At 39.4% G+C, this 12,033-nt stretch overlaps 1 pseudogene across 1 annotated transcript; it reads left to right on the forward strand.

Moving 5' to 3' along the window:
• Nucleotides 1–1,356: 1,356 nt before the first annotated feature.
• On the forward strand, nucleotides 1,357–8,725 carry LOC311082208 (scavenger receptor cysteine-rich type 1 protein M130-like; annotated as a pseudogene). Its single transcript has 17 exons — nucleotides 1,357–1,414; nucleotides 1,673–1,987; nucleotides 2,602–2,928; nucleotides 3,055–3,366; nucleotides 3,544–3,867; nucleotides 3,944–4,261; nucleotides 5,010–5,306; nucleotides 5,420–5,497; nucleotides 5,673–5,987; nucleotides 6,091–6,291; nucleotides 6,390–6,473; nucleotides 7,000–7,059; nucleotides 7,196–7,252; nucleotides 7,614–7,682; nucleotides 7,994–8,056; nucleotides 8,507–8,569; nucleotides 8,697–8,725. The product of its transcript is annotated as a scavenger receptor cysteine-rich type 1 protein M130-like (transcript).
• Nucleotides 8,726–12,033: the final 3,308 nt, after the last annotated feature.

Genomic DNA, 12,033 nt, shown 5'->3' on the forward strand with positions numbered 1-12,033 from the left:
GGGTTTTGCATCTAGGGCCTACTATTTTTTGTTAGTTAATTGTTCTTTGTAGGCTATGTAGCATGGGGTGTCTCGCTTTTAAGATCAAGATGCCTTGAACACCCAGCATCTATAGCCTATTTTTTCGTCTTAAAACAAATTTATAAAAGGAAACTTAATAAAACATTTTTGTGATGTAGTAGCCTAGCCTACTAAACGTTTCCATTTTCTTCTAGAATAAAGCATCATGTAGGCCTACATACTAAACTCACATGAAAAGGCCCCAAAACAAACAAACAAAAATATAATAGGGCAAATTTCAAAAATTGTCAGTATAAAACCTTATATTAAAATCCTGCTAAAGAGCCTACAATGTGTAAAGACATTTTCTGATTAGGCCTACATACTGTCACTGTGCTTAGGCTATAGGCCTAGGCTATTACAACAGCAGATAAAGTGTAAAATCAATGTGCAGTGAAATGAGCTCTACTACATGAAACAAGTTACTAATAAATGTTGCTATAAGTGAAGAGAAACCATTGATTGCCATCCAACATCCTGTACGTTCACTCTCCCTATGTGCTAACCCTTACCCTTTACAATAGAAGGTGTTTTGCGGCCATCTGCTAGACAAATACAGCATTGCAGCATTAAACGCACATTCATTGCTGTTATATTTTCTCAAAAATAGTTTACCTATTTATGTAGATAATATTTAATCTATTTAATAAATACACATCTGAATAGCTTAGCAACAATATATTTTATACTATGGTGTAATAAAATTGTATTTTTTAGAATAAAAGAACAAAGCAGTAAAATCCATGAATAGCAATAGGCATAATTTTTCCGGAAACAATGAGATTAAAATGTTACATTTGTTCAAATAATTCATGAAACAATAGGTCTACTCCTACTAAGATCTCTACTAGTGTTTGAAGTGATCAGACTTACAAAAATCAGTCATCAGTCTTGTATCTCCTGTGTGCAGTGTCAGGCTTTGATGCTGAATATAACCTGCAGTATTTCTGTATCAATCTCCTGTAAGTTTAGTGTGACTTTATCTCCATCCTGACTTATGAAAGATATGATTCTATCCTCTGTGAAGTGTCTCTTCACACTGGAGGAGGAGTCCCGCTCATCAGCGCTCACACTTTATTGATATATATGGAGAAAATAAAAATGCTGCTGTGTGATTTGTCAGTGATTGTGTTTGATGATTTCCTCTGTTGTGTCTAATAAGGTAACAGTGAGTGTCATTGGCAGCTGTGAGAGTCTCTCTCTCTTTAGGGGACTGACAGGAGCCAGTTTCTTCAGTGTGTTTGAGGGAGCAGAGGAGAAACAGAGTCAAACAAACAGTGTGACGAGCAGAAGAAGATGGAGGGATTTCTGACACTCGTTTTACTCTCCTCTATAGTCACTATAACCACATCTGGTAAGTAAAAAAATAGAGAGTAATGAAGTGACATTATGTTTAAATGAGCAGTTGATATATATACCAATAGAAACTGAATAGAGAAATAGAAATAGATCTTATGACACTAGATAATCTATCTTATACTAATTCAATTTTAATAATTCATTTTTACAGGCAACCAATTTAATTTGTCATAATGATTTTCTCCTATTTTGAATATGTCCTCAACTTTGCAATGTTCTACTGCTACTAGCTAAATCTCTCTTTCATGTACAGATTTCGAAACTGTTAGATCGGTTGGTGGTAACAGTCCCTGTGCTGGTAGAGTGGAGGTTCATCATGATGGTCAGTGGGGAACAGTGTGTCATTACAGCTGGGATAAGACTGATGCTGCAGTGGTGTGTAGAGAGATAGGATGTGGAGAGGCTCTAGAGGCTGTGGGTTCTGCTTACTTTGGACAAGGATCAGGACAAATCTGGATGAGTTATGTGGCCTGTAGTGGATCAGAGTCAACACTGAAGAACTGTAGATCAAACGGATGGGGTGTTCATAGCTGTGTTCATGATGAAGATGCTGGAGTCAGATGCTCAGGTGAGCGGCTCCATACATCACTCTGTTAATACATCTCTGATCATGGTTCAACATGCACCAATACTCAACTTTCTGTATATCCTAATTATTTGTTAACAACATGTATTCATTACTTCAATGAGCTCACTGTTTCTGTCTTAAATTAATACAACATTTAAATGAATACATTATTAGCTAACTGTGTGATTTGTATGTACATTTCTGAAATACATAACTTGGACACAGTCACTCATCTCTGATAACAGATCACTCTAAATTGTAATGTGGACGCATGCATTTTCTGTAAAGCTACTTTGAAATATACAATATGTATTGTGAAAAGCGCTATACAATTTTTTTTTGAATGTTCATCCACAAATATTAAAATAACTTGTTGTAATATGTTTTCAGAGCAATTCATAAACAATTTGTTGAATAATTAACATGTGTTATTGTCTAAAGAATGAATTAATTTGTTCTCACCAAGGCAGGACAGTGGACAGTGACTTGACAAGGACAGTGACTTGCTGTTGCTTTATGTCTGTATAAAAATGATAGTGTCAGCTGTCTCATCAGGACATAACACATCCAATTAAAGTGTTCTTCTGTGCTGTGCACTCTCTCAATATAATCAGAAACCATAAACTATGGACGGTTTACAAGACTTGTTGATGGACCTCACCTGTGCTCTGGGAGGCTAGAGGTCCTTCGTGGGAACACCTGGCACACACTGTGTGACGCTGCCTTTGACCAGCAGGATGCAGAGGTTGTGTGTAGAGAGCTGGACTGTGGGGCTCCTGTACAGGTGCTGGGAGAAGATGCTTTTGGCAAAGGAGACGCTCAGATGTGGACACAAGAGATTCAGTGCAGAGGAAATGAATCACACATTCAACGCTGTCAATCATCATCCTCACATAATATAAACTGTATCCATGAACACAACGTGGGACTGATATGTTCTGGTAAAATATTAATGTTCAGACTCTCTACTGTGTAGAGAAATCTACTTATTAAATACTAAATCTAATTATTTGATCAGTTTCTTTTTGGTTTGATAAATTTCAGTAAGATCTCTGTTCTTTGTCCAGGTTACACTGACCTCAGACTGGTCAATGGTCCTGACGTCTGTTCTGGAAGAGTGGAGCTTCGGTTCCTCAATGAATGGGGCACAGTGTGATGCATGCTGGGATATGAGAGCTGCCAGTGTCTCTGTAGACAGCTGAATTGTGGGATTGCTGTGTCTGTTGTGGGATCAGACTGGTTTGGAGAGGGAAGTGGTGAAATCTGGGCTGATGTGTTTGATTGTGACGGGAATGAAACAAAACTCTCAGAATGTTCCGTCTCTTCATGGAGTCGAGCTGAATGTTCTCATGGACGAGATGTTGGAGTCGTCTGCTCTGGTGAGTCCAAATTACTGGAAGACTTCATTGATTTCATGCTCCTGAAAGACTTAATAGTAGGCATATAAATGCAATATTTCAGTTTTCTTTATGTTCATTTTTTTATTTATTTTTATGTATTATTAATGTAAAGCATACTACCAAACTTGCAAATAAAACATGAGCTCTCCTCTCTAGATTCCTCTCTGGCTGTTCATGACGGTCTGGTGCGGTTGTCTGGAGAGAGACAGTGTGAGGGGGAGCTGGAAATTTCCATCCATCAGGTCTGGAGGAGAGTTCTGCTGGACTCCTGGAGTCTCACTGAATCCTCTGTGGTCTGCAGACAGCTGGGCTGTGGCTCTGTGCTGAACTTCTCCAGCTCCTCTTCATCCAGTCCTGAACACAGTCATGAGTGTGTGACGGGCTTCCAGTGCTCTGGGAGTGAAGCTCATCTGGGGAACTGCAGCTCTCCACAAACTCTCAACTGCAGCTCCACACAACAGCTGTCAATCACCTGCCTTGGTGAGAACAACAACATCTGGGCAGATTCTTCAGTTGTTAGTGATCAGTAATGTGTTTTTCTCTCTCTGAATATCAGGTCGCGGGTCCATCAGGCTGGTGGGTTCTGGGGGAGACTGTGCAGGGAGGCTGGAGGTTTTTCACAGTGGCTCATGGGGGACAGTGTGTGATGACTCCTGGGATATTAAAGATGCCCATGTGGTGTGCAGACAGCTGCAGTGTGGAGTGGCCCTCAGTAACCAGCAGGTACCAGCCTGGTTTGGTCCTGGTTCTGGACCCATATGGCTGGATGAGGTGGAGTGTGAGGGGAATGAGACGTCCCTGTGGAACTGCTCTTCTCCAGGCTGGGGGAAACATGACTGTCAACACAAGGAGGATGTAGGAGTCGTGTGCTCAGGTAAATTGTAAAGAATAATTTAAATAATAACATTTCAATAACCTATCAATGTGACCGATAATATCCAGTACACTATAATGCACATCAACAGCAGTGTTGGGAACTGAGAATATGTTCTTATTCTGAAAATATATATAAAATATTAGAACCAATAACTCTTCTTTCACATGCACTTTTCTATGTGCTCTGACAGAGTTTTCTGAAGTACTATAGTTATCGTTACCACAACACAACATTACTTCATGAAATGCATAGCGTGACTAATGTTGTCCAAATGAATGACTTTAATGAGTCGGTTCTCAGCACACAGCATAACTAGTGTAGTGATTCCTGAACAAATGGGTCAGTTTTGTTCAGTGAATTAAAAACATGCAGTTTAGAGCAAACTTTGAGACTGAAATATAGTTACTGACTGGATGCTCATACAACAAAATGTAGCTAAATATACATAGTGTGCATTTGGTCAGAAGCATTTTTAGTTGTTTAATAACAAAAGACTAAAAAGTTACTAAAAAGTCTGTGTAAACACCCTTTGCATGAATTGTTTTAAATGTTTGAAATATATTTATTATTTAAATGATCTCATCCTTTAGAAATGGATTTGCATTTTGTTTTTCCAAATATTTATACCTTAAAAGCACTAAAATAACCGTCAATTGATTTATTCGTCAAATTATTTAATGGTTTGCATCCCAAATGAACAGACTCACATGAAAGTTGACATTGATTCTCTCCCTTGTCTTTCTAGAGTTTAAAGAGATCAGGTTAACTGAGGGCTGTGAAGGGAATGTGGAGGTTTTCTACAATGGATCCTGGGGTAATGTGTGTGTAAACCAGATGGACAGAGACACAGTGAGTCTGATCTGTCAAGAGCTGAACTGTGGAAGATCTGGAAGTGAACCCAGTTCTTCAGAGGGACTGAAGTCTCATAATTGGCTTGATTATTTTAAATGTCGACATCATGATTCCACTCTATGGCAGTGTCCATCTTCACCCTGGGGACAGAATGACTGTGATAATGAAGTGGCCAAGATCACCTGCTCAGGTAAGATGATATTTAACTGATTTAAGATAGTTTGACATGATCATGTTTGGTTAAATATTATTTATGATGCCTAATATTCTGATTAGTGATGTTTTGAAACTTTCATATTTCAGAGAAAGAAAATCATGAGTCTCCTCATAGTTGTCTGACATCTTCAAACTCTCCATCTCCTCACCAGAGACAGTGTTCAAGTAAGTTTATCATAAGCTTATATTTCTTTTTTTTTCCTATATATATTTTTTTGTACAGTAAATACATTTTTATTCCACATTCAAAATTAATCACAGCTTTAAAGGCCTCCAGCTTTAGTGTGTTTTGTTGTAAATGTGTTGAAGCTGGTCAGTGATGTTTCTGTGTGTGATTTAGATCATGTTCCTCTCAGACTGAGTGGAGGTTTGGGCCGGTGCTTTGGGAGGCTGGAGGTGTATCATAACGCTGTGTGGGGTTCAGTCTGTGCTGATCTGTGGGACATCAGCGATGCTCAGGTGGTCTGCAGGCAGCTGGGTTGTGGAGCAGCACTGAGGGCTGATGGGAATTCAGTCTTTGGTGCTGGTGAAGGTGTTGTGTGGCTGAACAGAGTCGAGTGCAGAGGGAATGAGATTCACCTGTGGGACTGTCCTCTCTCCCTGAAGAACCACACTGACTGCTCCCACAAAGAGCACGCTGGACTCACCTGTACAGGTCAGAGCAAAACCCTGAGCAATATTAGTCATTTTCACATAATTTTAGTGCTAATAACTGTGTATTTGCATGATTTTTAATCTGTCTGTGTCTGTTTTGACAGATTTGTCAGTGTCCACTACTCCTGCCACAACAACATCAGCTTCTCCTCCAGTTTCTCAGACAGTGCACTCAACATCAGTCACTCCTCCACAAACTCCTCCAGTGTCTCTCTCTGTGCTTGTGGTTGTACTGGGAGTTTTGCTCTTACTGCTCTTAGTGCCACTGCTTATACTGATTCAGCAGAACAGAGTGATGAGGAGAGGTAGGAGAGATCCAGAGACTGTCATATTGTGTGTTATTCAGTGTGTGATCAGTCATGTGTTGTGAACTGACAGCAGGTTTGTCTGTCTACACTCACAGCTCTCTTTAAGAGGAGACACAGGACGACGACTGAGGCCGTTTATGAGGAGATTCATCACAGACACAATCACTTCACTCAGAGAGGTGAGACATGAGCCGTGAATCTTATATAATATGATTAATAAGAGAGTCTGTCAGACACTTGATGTTCATCTATTATTAGTCCGTTAAACCTCCGGCTTTAAACCAGAGAATTCCTCACAGAAAACCACAGAGCTGCAGGTGCATGTTTATGTGTGTGTGTGTGTGTGAGTGTGAGTGTGTGTGTATGTGTGTGTGTGTGTATGAGTGTCTTCCTGTGTGTATTTTGAGGGTAAGGAGGGGTTAATATTTTTCTAAGTCAAGGTGCAGGTGTGTGTGTGTGTGTTTGTCTCTTCCTGTGTGTATTTCTGGAAGGCAGTGAGGAATGGGTTCATGTGAGGATACATGTGTGTTTGCTAATAGGCCTAAAACTTAGGATTTTCTGCCTCTAATGATTTTAAAATGTAAGTAATTAATATTTATGTTGTGTTGTAAGTAACACAATGCTTCATGATCCAAATGAGAAATGAGGATTCAGTCTGTTTGTAATGATGAATATGTTTCTGACTGTTCTGCTGTCCTTTAACAGGAAGTCTCGTCTCTGAAGAACTGCATTCTGGGTATGAAGATGCTGATGAGCTTCTCTCAGGTTAGAGAGCTGTATAATAATTTGTATAATTTGTACAATAATTCAATAATTTGTTTTACAAATATATAAAAAATTAAATTTACACATTTTAACACTAATTCAACTGTTCACAACACTAAAACTTTTATCTTATTAGAAAAAGAGTTCAAGACTGCATATTATGATGATGTCACCAATGGCAGTGTCCTGAAAGGTCAGTGATCCCGCTGTGTCCCAATCAGAGGCTGTGTCCTCCGGAGGTCGCATCTGAAGACTGCATACGTCACTGAGGCGGTCTCATTTATGAAAAATAACCGTTAGATTGCAAAGTAAGAAAGAAATTTAAGTATTTTACACCTAATGAGGAATAACAGTCAATTTGATTACGGTTACTTCTCTTAAATAAGACATCCTTGATGAGGTATACAGCCTTCAAATGTGATGACCGGAGGACGCAGCCGACGAATTGGGACACATCTAACATTCATTACCCAAAACCTGCAACAGTATATTTTACATTTATTTTGTTTCCCAAAATATAAAAAAATGCCCAAATTATACATGTTTTGATGCAGAAGAGATGATGAAGGAAATCACACCGGGATACTATGATGATGTCATCACTGATGGACTGAAACCAGATCGTGAGACAGGTGTCGTTCTGTTATTCTATAAGAGGAAGAAATATTTAAAATATATTAAAATCTGTATATGTATATATAGAAATATATATACATTATATATTGTCTCATGTTAAATTTACAGAATACACACCTGAGAGCTATGATGATGTAATGACAAGTGGACAGAACTCTATCAAAAATGGTGTTTACTTTTTGTTGTTATTGGTGTATTTTCCATAATCCTTTTATAGTGATTTATGATATTATGGGTTAATCCCATTACATTGTAAGATATAATGCAATGTTTGTTCTGTCTATATGTTCATGTGTAGTGGACACACCAGAGCATTATGATGATGTCATCATTAATGGGCAGATCTTTCAAGATGTAAAAGGTGAGTCAGACAGAACTGCATTTCATGATCACCTTCACCCACTAATATTGAACATTTCTACCATTAAAGGTGCATTGCGCAACATTTCATTTCTAACCCATACATGCTTAAACAATTGCCTGATGGGCTGAATGAGCCCTTCTCTGATCACTGCGATTGCCTCTACAGTAAAATAAATAAGAGGGATTCGGGTCGGAATTTGAGACTGGGCGTGACGTCATGCGCGTTCAGTTGCAGTGTTGCAGTTTCGCTTGTCGCCAGAGGGGGCATAGTTCTGCAAAAACTCAGAGACTTGCGCAATGCACCTTTATAATGAATCATCATGACTTTATCAGGAGTAAATCTAATAATCTCAGACAGTCAAGAGGTGAAAGAGATCAATGACATCATTAATAACACAAGCTGATTTACAAACTACAATATGAGGTTTTTATTTCACATGTGAATCAGAGGGAGATCAGGAGGAGTATGATGATGTGAAGAACAGCAATGAAGATGAGAGGAACCTGTTGGGTAGGTTATTGAACATTTCTATAGCATATTTCATTTTTATTTGTTATGTTTCTCATTTAAACTACATCTTGGTGTAAATATTAGGCTACAATGAAAATGATCAGTTTGCTTTTGATTTTAAAAACAGACTATGATGATGTGGAGGAGGAGTCATAAAGAGGGAGGAGCCATATGACTCATTGACCACACCCACTGCCTCTTCATCAAATCATATTACAGTTCCTGGAGATATGGGGGTTTCTTAAACTGCTGTTAAAGATTCATGTTTTTATTATCCGAGATATTTTTGTATAACAGGTTACATGTATTGCAACAAATTTGTATTTTGCTGCTTGCATTTTAATATTTGGCCTATTATCTTTTATTTCACGAGTTCACATGTTAATGAAATCTGATGTAAAATTATAATGCGTATTTGGCTTGCTGTCCGGGGGGAGGGCTCCGAGCTCGGAATTCAGCCCGACCCCAGAGTACTCCCCCCTATGAATGTATAGACCATAGGTATCTATGAGCAGACCCAGCCGAGTGTGAGGTGATGGGGTGGTGGTGGGATGCTGAGAATTTTGTCATGAGACAGGAGGTAAGGGAAGGCTTTATTTATACTGGCTTCTTCTTGTGCTGATTGGATGATTACCTGAACATGCTCCTCCCGAACTTTGTTACATAAAACTTCATTTTGATATCAATATTTTGCCTAATAAACAAAAGAAAAAAAAAAAAATTATGTAAAAAATAAATAAAAAACACTCACCTAAACTGCACATTTTATTGTGTGATGGTGCATTTTTACTTTAAAATGCTTTAAACAGCTTGAAACAGTTTTTAAGTCTGATGTGAGTTATTTGCGCTGCGCTTGAATCTTTTGCAGCAATAGCTCCATCTGCAGGTTGAGGTTGGGCTGACCCTTCTTGGTTTTTCTCTTCAACAGCTGATATGTTGCCATTTTCTTTTCCTTGTATTTCTTCAGAGCCTCCTCACGCTGAGATTTGTCTTTCAAGAATTCCTACAGAGACACACATAATAAAACATGTGTCAATCATGTAGGCAAAGAATGTAAGGGTGCACCCATTATGTAAGGGTGCATCCATTATGTCATGTACATATACACATTTTCACCATGGTGAAAATGTGTATATGTACATGACATAATGGATCTTCCTTAAAGGCTTAGTTCACCCAAAAAAAAAAAAAAAAGTCATCATTTACTCACCCTCATGTCGTTCCAAACCTGCAAGACTTTCGTTCATCTTCGAAATACAAATTAAGATATTTTAAAAGAAATCTGAGAGATTTTTGTCCTTCCATTGACAGTCCAAGCAATTAATAAATGAAGTAACAATCACCAAAATGATTTTTTCCAAAATTACTTTGTTCTTTCCTGGTTGAATGTGTTTAGTTGGATGTAGTGCCACCTACACTCCATTAAAAAAGAATGGGTTGGTATTGTTAACAAAATAGAATATGTACAAAGATCATTTTAAATGAGGTGTGACAAAGTGTCCTGTGACTACAATATACGTAATCTACAGTAGGACACTGTAACGTCCCATCTTAAACTTCAAAAGAGAGAACGAAATCATTGTAAAGAGGTAGGGTACCCTTCATTGAGTTTTATCAGTGATTATATTTAAGTACCAACCAAGTAACATCAAACGTGTTCACCCTCCATGCAAAACCACACCATATTTACATATCAGTTCAATCGTTTGTATGATAGAAAACCTGGGTTTCCAACGCAGCTTGTCACAAGTCCAGCGTTCTCAAAGTCAAAGATGGCCTGATGAGTTCGGTCAGTTAATATCCACTAGAAGTTCTACAGATTTAGGTAGTTCGAAGATGACAAACCCAGTCAATAATCCATGGATGATTCCCACGCGCATTAAGCGGTCGAACTTAGCATAAATAGTCAAGATAGAGAAACTTGTCTCATGACTTACTTAGCATGGATGATTCCCACGCGCATTAAGCGGTCGAACTTAGCATAAACAGTCAAGATAGAGAAACTTGTCTCATGACTTACTTAGCATGGGCTCAATTACAACATAAGGCTTAAATGAGTAGCACAGAAAATACCTATTTCTCCTCAAACGCCAAATCACAGATGTCTACCTTGAGCTACAGCTCACATCCATGCGTTTTGTTACCCCCCCTTAACTTCACTTCTTCTCTGCTTATATCCGCATCCTCCCCCCTCAAAACTAAGGACATCGCCCCCTAGTGTGGCGGAAAAAGTACTAGTAACAGAGAATTCAACCTAGAACTGTTACACTCCCACCCCTTTAGGAGAAGGCTGGACAGCCCCATAAAAGGGTTTCAACTTTTCCACATGATATGTGTCAATATTACCAGGATCGTCGAGCAATTTCACCTTATAGTTCACCCTGTTAACTTGTGCCACAACTTCAGCAGGACCTTGCCATTTGGCCGCTAACTTTGCCATGAAAGCGCTCCCTGCACAAGACAATGGATGAGTGAGTATCCAAACCAAGTCTCCTACTTGATACTGTACCGATCTCCTACGTAGATCATAATATCGGGCTTGGCGTTCTTGTGCTTTACTCACATTCTGCTTTACTCTTTCAAGCATTGCTTTTTGACGCTCTAGCAGTATATGCCGGCTGGTCAGGGTTTGGAGGTTTCCGCACCAGGCGTTCTAAAGGACCTTTCAATTTCCGGCCTAAGGCAATCTCAGCTGGAGTATGGCCAGTACTCTCCTGCCAGGCGGAATTGATGGCATATCGAAACTCAGCAATCCATCTGTCCTATTGTCTGTGATTATCATGGACGTACGAAGCAATCATTGTTTTAAGAACCTTGTTGACACGTTCCATAAGATTAGTCTGGGGATGGTAGGCAGTGGTAAGTTTCTGTACCACTCCCCACTGTTTACAGGTCTCATTTAACAGCTGGGAAGTGAACTGTGGTCCCCTATCCGATACCAGATACACGGGTGTCCCCCATCTTGTGAAGACGTCTTTGATCAGGATGTTGGCTATAACAGGGGTCTTTGCCGATCTCACCGGGAACATTTCTACCCACTTGCTGCAATAGTCAACTACCACCAATAGGGACTCATTCAATCGGGTGCTTTTGGGGAACGGCCCCATCAAGTCGATTCCCAACATGTATCCTGGTTCAACCACGGGTGTAGACTGCAGTCGTCCTGCGAGCTTGGAAATGCGAGGTTTATACTGTTGGCATACTTGACATTCCTTACACATCCTCCAGACATCCTTACGAATCTCAGTCCAGTATGTTACTTCCAATAGCCTTCTCAATGTCTTCATACGTCCAAGATGACCACTTAATGGATTGGCGTGTGCATATTGCAAACACTGTTCACGAAACTTGGTTGGCATGACAACCTGCAAATTCTGGCCTCCGTTCTTATCCAAACTACTTCTAAAAAGGTAGGCATTTAGGTTGACATAACATACTCGGCCAGAAGATTTCGCATCACCATC

This window comes from Abramis brama, assembly GCF_963993115.1.
Source record: "Abramis brama genome assembly, chromosome: 4".
Taxonomy (NCBI): domain Eukaryota; kingdom Metazoa; phylum Chordata; class Actinopteri; order Cypriniformes; family Leuciscidae; genus Abramis; species Abramis brama.